Below are 12904 nucleotides of genomic sequence, written 5' to 3'. Positions count from 1 at the left end.
GCAGCTCAGTGGTACACAACCAGGAGGGAGTCACCCTCAGGGTGTGCACCCCATGAATCCCATTGCACCAGCTCAAATGTGGACAAGGAAACTTTCCAATTTCACCATACTATCCCACACCCATTTGGCTGATGAATCTGTACTCCATTTTCAGGACTGTTTGACGAAGGTGGTAAGGGTGAGAGATTTCAATGTTCATCACCAAGACAGGCTTGGCAGCACTACTACTGACTGATAAGTCCTGAAGAACATTGCTGCTTGATTGGATATGAAGTAAGGGGTGAAACGAACAAGAGAGAAGAACATACTTGACTTCATCTTCACCACTTTTTCAGCCAGATTCATATCTATCCTTGACAGCATTGAGAAAAAGTTTTGTCTCCATATTGAGGATACCTACCATCATGCTATGTGACAGTATCAGGCATACCTAAAGATAATGTGTCACCTTGGTGAACATAGAAGACAAGATTTTTGTGTGCCAAACAGCATCACTCCCTCCATTGTCATTTGCTTTTTCCAATGTCACTTTAACTCTGTGTTTGTCACCATCAAACACACCCTCCAATGTGACTGTGCCTTCCCCTTCACTGTGACTGCCTCACTCTCTCTCTTCAGTGATGTTCATGCACTCACTGTCTCCATTGTCACACTCCTTCTTTCCATTCTCTGTTAGACTTTCTTTCTCTCACTACTCTTACTTTACTATCTCACACTCTCTTCATTGTGACTGTCACTCTATCCTATTCACTACGTTATCTCTCTCTCTCTCTCTCTAGCTTGCTTCCTACTGTCTCTCTCTCACACACACTCTCTTTCTGTACTGTCTCTCACTCTCTCTTCACAGTAGAGTGAGAGCAGGGCTGTTGTGGGTGTGTGCCTTAGAATGGGAAAAATGTGTTTTCCAGGAGCCCCAAGTGACCTACTTGGGTTACAGAGTTGAGAAAACTGGGTTACAGCTGTTGGAAGAGAAAGTGAGGGCAAACAAGGGAACGTCAGCAGCCATGTCTGTACTGGAGCTTAGGTCTTTCCTTTGGTTAGTGAATTATTACAGAAAATTCACATGTAACCTGGCCTCCATCTTGGCACCCTTACACCTGAAAAAGGGTCAGCCTTGGAAATGGTTGCAAAGTCAAGAAGCAGCCTTTGGGGAAGTGAAAAAGCAGTGATCATCATCTAGGATGTTGGCCTATTACGAGATGAAGCGAGAGGTAGTGCTGACATGCCAAGCCTCCCCATACGGTATTGGGGTAGTGTTGGCTCACCAGTGGCCCAAAAGAGAGGAACGTCCGAAAACGTGCTTACTGGACTATGGCTGATGCCAAACGCAGGTGTGCCCAGATAGAGAACAAAGTTTTGTCGGTTGTCTTTGATGTGAGGAAGTACCACCTGTACCTTTACGGATGGGAATTTGTAATAGTAACAGATCACAAACCCCTGCGCGAGGTACTGAAGGAAGACAAGGCGGTGCCTCTTAGAGCTTATGGTAGAATTCAGGATTGGGCTCGTATTCTCAGCACGAACAAGTACAAGTTAGAACACCATCCAGGAAGCCAAGTGGCTCATGCTGATGCCCTCAGCCACCTCCCACTGGCAGATGGTGACTCCTCTGGAAGAGTCCATTCTAGGTTTAAACTTCCTTGACACTCTTCCAGTCACCACTGACAATATCCAACTGCGAACACGGAAAGATCCTGTCCCAGCAAAACTTAAACAGCTGGTGATAATGGGGGAGACATAAGGGCTGTTTGCAACCAGGATTGAAACCTTTCTGGACCTGGCAAGACTAGATCACCGTAGAGGATGTCATATCACTGTGGGGAGCAAGGATGATTGTCCCAAGTAAAGGTCACCGCCAGATACTAGCCAAACTCCACCTGGGTCATCCAGGGGTTTCCAAGATGAAGATGCGAGCTGGTGGCCAGGGTTGGATGTCAACCTAACTGCAATGGTGGGGCAGTGACCATGGTGTCAAGAAGGATAAAACTTGCCACCAGTGGAGGCCCCACATTTATGAGAATGGCCGAGTAAACTATGGACTCAGTTGCCTGTTGACTATGCCTGTCCTTTCATTGGCTCAGTGTTCCTGACCATTTTGAACGCCATTTCAAGATGGTTGGACGTACATAAAGTTTGTTCAGTAAACTCAGGGGAGACAATTGAGAAACTGTGAGCATTGTTCACGATACACGGAATTCTGGAAGTATTGGTCACAGACAATGGGACATCATTTACCAGCAGGAAATTTGAATATTTCCTCAAGTCAAATGGCATTTGGCACATAAGGACTGCTGCACACCATCCATCTTCCAATAGTCTAGTGCAAAGAGCAGTCGAAGCGTTGAAGATAGGTTTAAAGAAGCAGCCTACAGCATTACTTGATACCAAACTGTTCCAGTTCCAGTTTCTGTTATGGGACCACCCTACACCAACTAAATGAGACAATTCAATTTAAGGGATGAAGCTTGGGGCGGGAACCGTGGAAATGGCCCTGTATGGATACGAGGCGAGGTTGATGTGAGGTCAAGTCCTATGGCTTACAAAGCGCTGGTAGGTGAGACAATCTTGAAAAATCATGTGGATCATCTGAAAGCTGTTATCTCACAAACAGGGCAGGAACAAAACATACCTGGCCCTCAGAACAATCAGAAAGCCTGTCAGAAACCGTAGGCTCTCCCCTCCGTCTTGTGTTGAGGAAAGTTTGAGTCCAAGATGGATGCGGCCTCGATACCATTGCCACCAGATGAAGAGGAGAAAACTCTGCTGAGATACTCTGGACGCAATAGATGGGCAACAGGCTGGTACACCCCGCTCGTGTCTGAGTCCGAATCAAAAGAACTGAAGCTGGGGTGAAAATAGTGCAGAAAAAGCTACAAGAAAAAGGCCAGGCCTACATTCTTGGACTCAGAGTGGGGGAGAGGGATGTAATGATGGTAGACCAGGTAGCCCTTGTTGATGAGGTCATTGATTGGGGTTGTTAACCTGAGCAAATCAGGAAAGTCTTGGCTGACCAATATTAACAAGGATTACTTGCCCTGGAGAAGGACTACGCAATATCTACCAACTCCCTCGAGCTGTTCATGGAGACGTGGGCACCACAGGGAGTTCAGTGTTTTATTTCCCTCTCCAACGCTATTTTGATTTAATCCCTGCCCTTGATGTGAAGGGCACCGCTTGTCACTGGCCACTTGGGTGTTTTCTTTCTTCCTGGTGGTGGAAATTGAATAAGAATTGGTACACCTGTTGTCCTTCACCTGCACACACACAGCATGGGTGCTGGGGAAAAATAAGCACTACTGCAGTTAGACGGTAGTGTGAGGGGTTTCTAAAAAAAGAAAAGAAAAACAAAAAAAAATTAACAGGGAGAAGGATCACGTGATATCTACCAACTCTCTTGAGCTGTTCAGGGAGAGGTGGGCACTGCAGGGAGTGGAGGGCCTTATTTCCCTCTCCAACTCTACTTTAATTTAATCCCTACTCTTCCTGGAACTAGATTTATTTAGGATGTTGGTTGGCATGGATCAGTTGGGCCAAATGGTCTGTTTTTGTGCTGTACATCTCTGTGACTCTGTGACTCACCACCTGGGTGTCTCCTGTCTTCCTGAGGATGGAATACAAATAAAGATTTACACACTTGTTGCTTTTCACCATGTCTCACACCTGCACACACACACCATGGGTGCTGGTGAAAAATAAGTACTACTGCAGTTAGGCAGTAGTGCAGGGGTAAAAGAAAAAAATATATAACCAGGAGATTTAGAATCACCTCAATTTAGGGAACTTGAAAAAATTAACAAGGGATTATGTATCTGCCTGGGTGTTCCTGGAGAAGGAGTACATGGTGTCCACCAACACCCTCGAGCTGTTCAGGGAAAGGTGGGCACAGCAGGGAGTGGAGTGTTTTGTTTTCCACTCCAACTCCATTTTGATTTAATCCCTACCCTCCCCTTCACTGTTTGATCATGCAGCATTGTCCTTTGATGTGAAGGGCACTGCTTGTCCCTGTGTTTTCTTTCTTCCTGGTGGTGGAAAATGAATAAAGATTTGCATGCCTGTTGCCTTCACTGTGTCTCACACCTGCACGCACAACATAGGTGCTGGGGAAAATATAAACTCTACCGCAGTTAGGCAGCAGTGCGAGGGAGAAAAGAAAAAGAAGAACAAAACATTAACAGGGTCTTCGAATCTCTTCTGTTCAGAGGACTGACCCCAAGCTGGCTGACTACAACCAGTGTGCTGTACACAAGTAAATAACGTGTGAATTGGTGACATTTACCAGCCTTTGTTCAGTTATTTCACTCTCCCTCTCTCTCTGTCACTGTGTCACATTCTCCCACTCACTGCATCACCCCCTGTCTCTCTCTCTCTCTCACTCTGTATTTCACAGTGTCTCTTACAGTATCACTCTCTCTCTGGCTTACTCTTATCACAATCTCTCTCACTGTATCACTCCCTCTCTCTCTCCCAATATATCCCTCCCTTTCTCTCTCACTCTGTTTCACACTCTCTCTCACTGTCATTCTCTCTCTGTCTCTCTCTCCCACTGTATCACTCCCTCTCTCCCTGTCACTCTGCATCACACACTCTTTCTCTCTCTCACTGTATCACTCCCCTTCTCTGTCTCACTCTGGATCCCTTTCTCGTTCTCTCTCTCTCTGTCATTCTCTCTCTGTCTCTCTCTTTCCCACTGTATCACTCCCTCTCTTCCTCTCACTCTGCATCACACACTCTTTCTCTCTCTCACTGTATCACTCCCCTTCTCTGTCTCACTCTGGATCCCTTTCTCACTCTCTCTCTCTCTCTCACTGTATCATTCCCTCTCTTTCTTTCATACTCTCTCTCGCACTGTGTCACACACCCTTCTCTCTCTCTCCCTCACTGTGTCACACACCCTCTCTCACTCACTCACTATAGTTCTCCCCTTCTCTCACTGTGTCACAATCTCTCTCACTGCATCACTCCCTCCCTTTCTCTATCTCTCTCACTGTGAGATCATGGACATAGGCTGCTCAGGAACCAGGTTTGCAGACAGTGGGAGTCCTGCATGGAGAGAGATAAAGTGCTTCTCTTTTGTACAGGTTGTTCTGTTATAATGTGCATGTCATTAACGCAAATTCGTGAGAACGTGATTGACAAATTGGGGACAGTGTTTCTAAAGTGCGAAGTTTTAAGGCGTGCATAGATTATAATGAGATTTGAGCCCCATTAGTTTAAAAGGGGCTGCTATGATGCGATTTCCTTGTGACACAGGATTGCATGAAGACAGAGCTATTGCGTTAGCACAGAACTGACTGTATTTGTAGTCAGGGTGATTAGGAAGAAGATTGAAAAAGGAACGCTAGTCAATTGGGCCTTCTTTGTGAAGAAGATTCTCCTGGATTGGTGTAGCTTCCAAACAGCAGATATATTTTGTCTGCAGTATTTCCCTAGCGGGTGTTTTTTTATATGATCTTCAGGAATCTGAAACAATGTGGGTGTTGAAGACATTTGAAGAGAAGGAAGGTGAGGGTCCCCTCTCCATCCCGAATGCAGTATTACTGGTTGCACTTGCTGCACAGAGGAGCCGGCTGCTTACTATCCACATGCTTCCCTGCTGCCCCCACCTCCTCACCCCGGGCAGCAGATGGCCTGACATTCCTGGGAAGGTATATCCAATTGAAAAGAGGCAGCACCACTGAGGTGGACCCATTTGGGATCTGGATCAGCAAACAACAGGTCAAGGTGACCCTGAAGGTGGACACTGATGGGAACATCACCCACTCTCCAGCTTCGCGGGATAGTGTGCAGGAATCTGCAGGAGCTCAAGGCACATGACAGTGGACTGCAAAGTGACCCTTTGTAAAGAGTCAAAGAGCTGTAACCTGTGTGGGGGCACGAGGCACCTCTACAATGCCTGCCTAAGATTGGGATGGGGGGGGGAGGGACTTCACATACCCTCTGATGGCTGGAAGTGGCAACAACCCATGGACCTCCAAAGGACTGTAAGGTGTCACCCTCCAGCAGGAAAACTGAAACAAGGGTCACCAGGAAGGAGGGACAGGCTGGCGAGGAGAGAAAGCACACAGCAAGCAACTCAGCCTCCAGCTAAACATATGGAATCAATGGAGGAGAGGAAATGAAGGAGATGGGGGAGTGAATACCAGTGAGAAACAACTGGAAACAGCAAACCACGTTAGGCCCCCACAGGCCATACCAAAATGGAAAGAAGCAACTGCATGATGAACACGGCAGCAGCTCCTCTAACGATGAAAACCTGCAGAGGAATGGCCACAGCACCACAGGGGAGAAGGAGAGGAGCACGCCCCAACCCGGAAATGCTAGATATTGCGAGAGGCCTGGTGAAACCATCCATCAGGACCCAAGGGATAGCCACCACAGCACAGCTCCAGGCCTCTGGGAGCAGAGATGGTCCACATAAGGAGCAGAGCACAACACTCTCTCTGTCAGACTCCAAATCGGACCCTGCTGGCTTTGACATCACTGTGATGATACCCAGATCAGGACAACGTCCCCACGGAGGAAGAGGACAACTACCTCAGCCCTGCAAGGGTGCATCTGTTCACCTACACCATGGGGATACAGGAACTCACCCAGGGATAAGACCACAGAAGAATTAATATTGGATATTTGGTCATCTTAAAAATCTTTTGGTCGGGGGAAACGATTGCCGTTCCTCCAGCCTGGGTATTCTGCTGTGAGGAGGCAAGTTCACCATCTCCCAGGTTAAGGAGGTGGAGGACAGGTGCCTCCTCATAGCAGATATTATGTACAGAAAGCTCCTCTGAGATTAATTAACGTGTATGGTCCAATAGTAAAGAGTGAGCGACTGGCAGGTCCTGCAGCAGCTCCCACTGCTGCTGCCAACATCCAAACTGGTCATTCTGGCTGGAGACTTCAACTGCATCATAGATGTAGATAGACAACCTGGAGGAGGGGCTAATAGCAAACTGGACACCACATCCAGATTCCTGATGGAAACGGTTAAAGTTGCCAAGCTGCATAACATTTTCAGTAATCCTGCAGCCACAGAGAAACATAGATACACCTGGTTGTAGCCAGACTGATGTATCTGCTCAAGGATAATTTCCTGTTTGTGACCCAAGGGTTCTCAGTCAGATCCACCAACTTCAAGCTGGTGTTCGTCTCTGACTACTGCCTCCTGCTGGCCGACTGTCACCTACAGCAGAAGGCAGTAAGGCACATTGAAGTTGAGTGTGAAACTGATGACCCCAGCACATATTGAGGAGCTCAAAATGGATTACACAGGTTGGAAAACCATGAAGCCCCTCTTTGAGTCTCCTGCAGACTGGTGGGAAGCAGTCGAGGGGAACATCAAGAGGTTCTTCATCCGCAAAGGTGTTCAGAAGGCAATAGAGAGAGAGATGGGGAAAACTGTCCAAACTCCAGAACAGCATGCAGAACCTACTTCTGCTGCAGATGATGGGGGCTGATGTCACAGAGGATCTCCAGAAAGTGAAGAGCCAGCAAGCCTCGCTTTTTGCCTCACAGGCCTCCAAGATAATCTTCTGGCGCAGGATCCATATGTGACATGCTCATGTTTTGCTTCCAGAAGGTGCACAAGGAGAGCTGTGTGCTCAGCAGCCTGAAGGAAGAAGCTGGTTCGGTAACGTCGTCTCAGTATGACACCCTAAGGATCAACAGATCCTTTTATGCCGGACCGTATGACACAAAACCCATAGCTTGCGCGGCCTCCCAGTGGTTCTTGTCCTGTATCACGGAAGTCTTAGACAATTGCATGCAGGAGAGGCTGGACTGGCCGTACCTGTGGATGATCTGACCAAGGCCCTTGAGTCCTTAGGAAAGAATAAAACAGCTTACTGGCCAAGTTGTACTCGGCTCTGTGAGACTTGATTGGCCACGATCTGCTGGAGGAATCTGGCAGGTAGCACGTGTGAATCCATGAGGAAAGGAATCATCAGCTTCATCTACAAATGGAACGGAGAGAGGGGGAAGACTTGAAATTAGTGACCAATTTCACTTTTGAATATGGATTATAAATCTTGTCTAAGATCATCACCAACCAGGTCAGGTCTGCTGTAGGAGTGGTCCTTCAGCCCTGTATCAGGTACGATGATCTCTGAGAGCCTTTGGGATATGATCGCCTATGGACTGATGGGAGGGGTGGATGCCTGCCTCATCAGACTGGACCATGAGAAGCCTTTGACAGAATATGGCACACTACATAGAATCATAGAATCCCTACAGTGTGGAAGCAGGCCGTTCGGCCCATAGAGTACACACTGACCCTCCAAAGAGCATCCTACCCAGACCCACCCCCTTACCCTACCCTCTACATTTTCCATGGCTAACCCACTCAGCTTGCACACATCCTGGGCATAATGGATAACTTAGAATGGCCAATCTATCTACATGGTCTCCAAAGTGGGCTTTAGGGAGGCAAACCACAATTGGACCTAACTGCTCTACACCAACATCAGTTGTACAGTCTCCATCAATGGGTAGGATCAGAAAGCTTCCTAATCAGATCTGGAGTCAAGCAGGGCTGCCTACTCTCTCTCATCTTGTCTGTGTGTTGTACACAGCCTTGTTCTGAGCCCAATAGGAAGGATGTGAGGCTGAGAGGGGTGTGGTGGCCTGCAGGTCAAAGCCTCCCTGTACACTGATGACATCACCGTTTTCTGCTTGAATCCACAGTCAGTACACAGACTCATGAGCATCAGCGACCAGTTTGAACTGACCTTGGGAGCCATAGTAAATCGAGGCAAGAGTGAGACTATATTCTTTCAGAACTGGGCTGACTGATCTTTTATTCTCTTCACTGTCAAGCCATATTACCTGAAGGTGCTGTGACTATGGTTTGGAGAGGTCGGGGCATGCACAAAAACTTGGGAGGAACATATTGTCCATGTGAGGCAGAAATTGGGCTTTTGGAAGCACTGCTGCCTCTCCATTGCAGGTAAAAACCTGGTCTTCAGATGTGAGGCACTCTCACTGCTGTTGTAAGTGGCGTGGGTCTGGCCTATTCCCCGAGGCATCTTCCACTTCATCTGGAGGTCTAAAATGGACCACGCCCAAAGGGGCACCATGTATATACCTCTAGATAGTGTGGGGGAAGACATACCCAATGGCTCCCTCATTCTGAAGGCCATCCTTGTGTGTGGCTACAACAAGCTGTGCGTAGACCCTTATTATGCAACAGTAAGTGTCACTATGTACTGAGCTTCTATCTGCCCCTGGTATTGCGAAGGATGGGGCTGGGCTCAGCGCCATGGAATGCTCCAAGTTATTGGACCTCTCGTGTCACCTGTCCTTCATGGAGAAATTTGCAAAGAAAAACACATTTGACCACAAACTCCATCAGGAAGTGGTCAGCACCTCATGCACTCAAGACCCTGAGAAGAAAGGAAAGAGTGGATCCTGTCAGATTGCTCCCTGAACAGACTGTCAAAGTCGCTTGGCAGAATGTCTCATCACCAGAACATTCCAACAAGCATCAAGACATCACTTGGATGATGATGAGGAAGACACTACCAGTAAGATTCTTCATGTGTTCCAGGTTTTTCTGTACCACTGCATGATGCCCTAGAAGCCACTGTATGGTGTGGACAGACCGTTGTACATTCCCTGCTGGAATGCACCTTTACAAAGGAAGTCTGGAGAGAGATGCAACTGTTCTTGTTTCAGTTCATCCTGAGCATCACCGTGACACAGGACACTTTCTTCTATGGGCGGTTACCCAGGACACAAACCAAGACAAACATCAACTGTACCTTGAGGATCATCAACTTGGTGAGAGACACTCTTTGGTCTTCCCAAAATTTGTGGGTCTTCCAGAGTTGACCTCAACTGAGTATTGCAGACTCTCATATTCCAAGATCCAGGACTACATACTGAGAGATGCAATTAAGTTTGGAACAGCTGTTGCCAAAATGCAATGGGGTAAGCCCACCATCTCAGGTCTTTCTGCCAAGTACACTGGAGGTCTGCTCAGTTCTCAGGGCCTCTCATAACCTTAAATGTATGTATCCTGCATGAGTAAGAAATGGCTTTGACTTTTGCAACTACAGGGATTACCAGATCTAAGATTTATTTTTTTAATATGCAAAAGTTGTACAGGACCGCTCTAGAACCTGGTTATGTACATAAATGTATTTTATGAACAAAGTACAGTCTTGCGATTAAAATCCTTACATTTTGTTATTGTAGCCTGCTAGGAATAGAGAATGGGAGTGAGAGACCTAAGTTTGGTGACTAGTGGGTAAAGTTGTGTAATCAGTTCCTGGATTATTATCTGTAGTCGATAATGTTCAAAATGCCAGAAGAACTTGGCCGCATGGAATGCTCCTCCTGCAATATGTGGGAAATCAGGGACAATTCCAGTGTCTATGGTGACTGTGCATGTAGTAGATGTGTTCAGCTGCTGTAATTTGCTGAATGGATCATCTGGATGGACTCATTATAGAGTATCCATGAGGCTGAGAATGCCATGGATAGCATGTGTAGTGACCAGTAAGGATGGTACAGACAGTGAAACGTTGGGTGACCACCAGGAAGATGATGAAATATGGGCAGGCAGTGCAGGGGTACCCTATGCCATTCCCCTCTCAAACTGGTATACTGTTCTGGATATTGTTGGGGCGATGTGCTATCAGGGAAAGCAACAGCAGCGGCTGGATCAGTAGCACTACGATTGGCTCTGTTGTACAGGAGGGAGAGTCAAAATGTCGGCAAGTGGTAGTAATAAGGGGACTCTCTATTCAGGGCACAGATAGGCAATTCCGTGGCCATGAGCAAGACTCCAGGATGGTGTGTTCAAGGATGTCTCTGAGTGGGCACAGGATGTTCTAAAATGGAGGGCAAGCAGCCAGAGGTTGTGGTACACATTTGTACTAACAACATAGGCAGGAAAAATGATAAAAACCTGCAAAGCCCGATAGTTAGGTAGGAAGTTGAAAATTCGGACCTCTAGGTTTGTATTCTCGGGATTAATCCCTGTGTCACATACCAGTGAGGCTAAGAATAGGAAGACAGTCCAGTTAAATACAGGGCTGAAGAACTGGTGTAGGAGGGAGGACTTCAGATATGTGGATCATTAAGGTATCTCCTAGGGCTGGTGGGACCTGCATTAGAAAGATGGGTTGCTTCTAAACTGGACAGGCACCAATATCCTGGCAGTGAGGTTTGTTAATTTCACTCAGGAAGGTTTAAACACATCTGGCAGGAGGGGGTGTTAGGAACTGTAAAATAACTGAAGAGGAATTAGGGACTTAGGCCAGTAAGGATGAGGAAGAACAGATGAGGAGAGATTACTGAACACACTGGGACTATTGTCTGAATTGTATTTATTTTAATACAAGGAGTATGCCTGATAAGGCAGAAAAACTTAGAGCTTGGATTCATTCATATAATTATGATATTTGTAGCTATTACGGAGTTGAGAGTGAGAAAAGATTGACATCTTTATTTTCCGAGATTTTGATGTTTCAGGTGAGATAGAGAGGGATGTAAAAGAGATGGGGTGTTGTGTTTCTGATAAGGGAGAATATCACAACTCTACTGAGGGAGGGCCATGAAGGATAGATCTCAGGAATAGGAAGGATGCAATCTCTTTGATGGAATTATATTGTATCCTTCCAACAACCAGCAAGTGATAGAGGAGCAGATATGTGGACTGATTATGGGAAAATGTAACAACAGGGTTGTTGTTGTGGATGATTTTAACTTCCGTTATATTGACTGGGACTTGCTAAAGCGAGGGGCTTGGATGGGGGATGAATTAGTTACATGTGTTCAGGATGGCTTTTTTGAAACAACACGTAAATGGTCCAACTTGGAAAGGGGCCATTCTCTCCTTGGTATTGGAGAATGAGTCCACCAAGTGATCGAAGTTTCAATGGGAGAGCATTTCAGGAGTAGTGACCATAATTCTATAAGTTTTAAGATACTTATGGATAAGGACAAGAGTAATCCTAGGGTGAAAATATTGAAGTGGGGGAAGGCTAACTACCACAATATTAGGCAGGAATATTTGAGGGCAAATCCACATCTAGTATCTTTTAAAGGCCAGTGGATTAGAGACCAGCATCCTGTAAAAATGAATGAAAAGAATGGCAAAATTTGGCAACCTTGGATGACAAGAGAAATTGAGAGCTTCATCAAAAAGAAAAAGGAGGCACACACTAGGTTGAGGAAACTGAAGGCAGACAGACCCCTAAAAAAGTACAAAGATAGCAAAAAAGAACTCAAACAAGGAATTAGGGTGTTGAAAAGGGGCTATGAAATGTCTTTGACAAACACGATTAAGTCCCAAGGTGTTTTATACACACATATGGAGCAAAAGGGTGACTAGAGAAAGGGCAGGTCCATTCAAGGACAAGGAAGAGAAATAATACATGGAGCAAGAGGAAGTGGGTGAGGCCCTTAACGAATACTTTGCTTCAAGGACATGTTGGAGAGGGATATGTTGGTATTCTAGGGCATGTTTTGTGAAGCATTAGGGGTGATAAGTGCCAAGGATCTAATGAGATCTATCCCAGAATGCTGAGGGAAGCAGGGAAGAAAATTGCTGGATCCTTGTAAAAAATCTTTGTATCCACTTTAGTCATAGGAGAGGGCCCAGAGGACTGGAGAATAGCCAATGTTTTTCCTTTGTTAAGAAGGGCAGCAGGGAAAATCTGGGAAATTACATGCCAGTGAGTCTTATCTCAATGTAGGAAAATTATTGGAGAAGATTCTTAGGGATAGAATTTACTCACATTAGGAAAAATATGGACTTACCATATATACTTGTGCGCAGGTCAAGTTTTGAAGATTTTCTTTAAGCTGAAATTAGTGGGTTGATTTATACATGAGGTATTGTTTTCGAGGGATGAAATTCATGCTTAGTATGAGTCAAAAAATGGACAAACAAGTGCCAGATCTT

This window comes from Chiloscyllium plagiosum, unplaced genomic scaffold (assembly GCF_037043375.1).
Source record: "Chiloscyllium plagiosum isolate Xiang-an unplaced genomic scaffold, Cpla_swu_hap1 HiC_scaffold_4, whole genome shotgun sequence".
NCBI lineage: Eukaryota > Metazoa > Chordata > Chondrichthyes > Orectolobiformes > Hemiscylliidae > Chiloscyllium > Chiloscyllium plagiosum.
The sequence above is the reverse complement of the archived record's forward strand: the minus strand, read 5'-3'. Positions refer to the sequence as shown.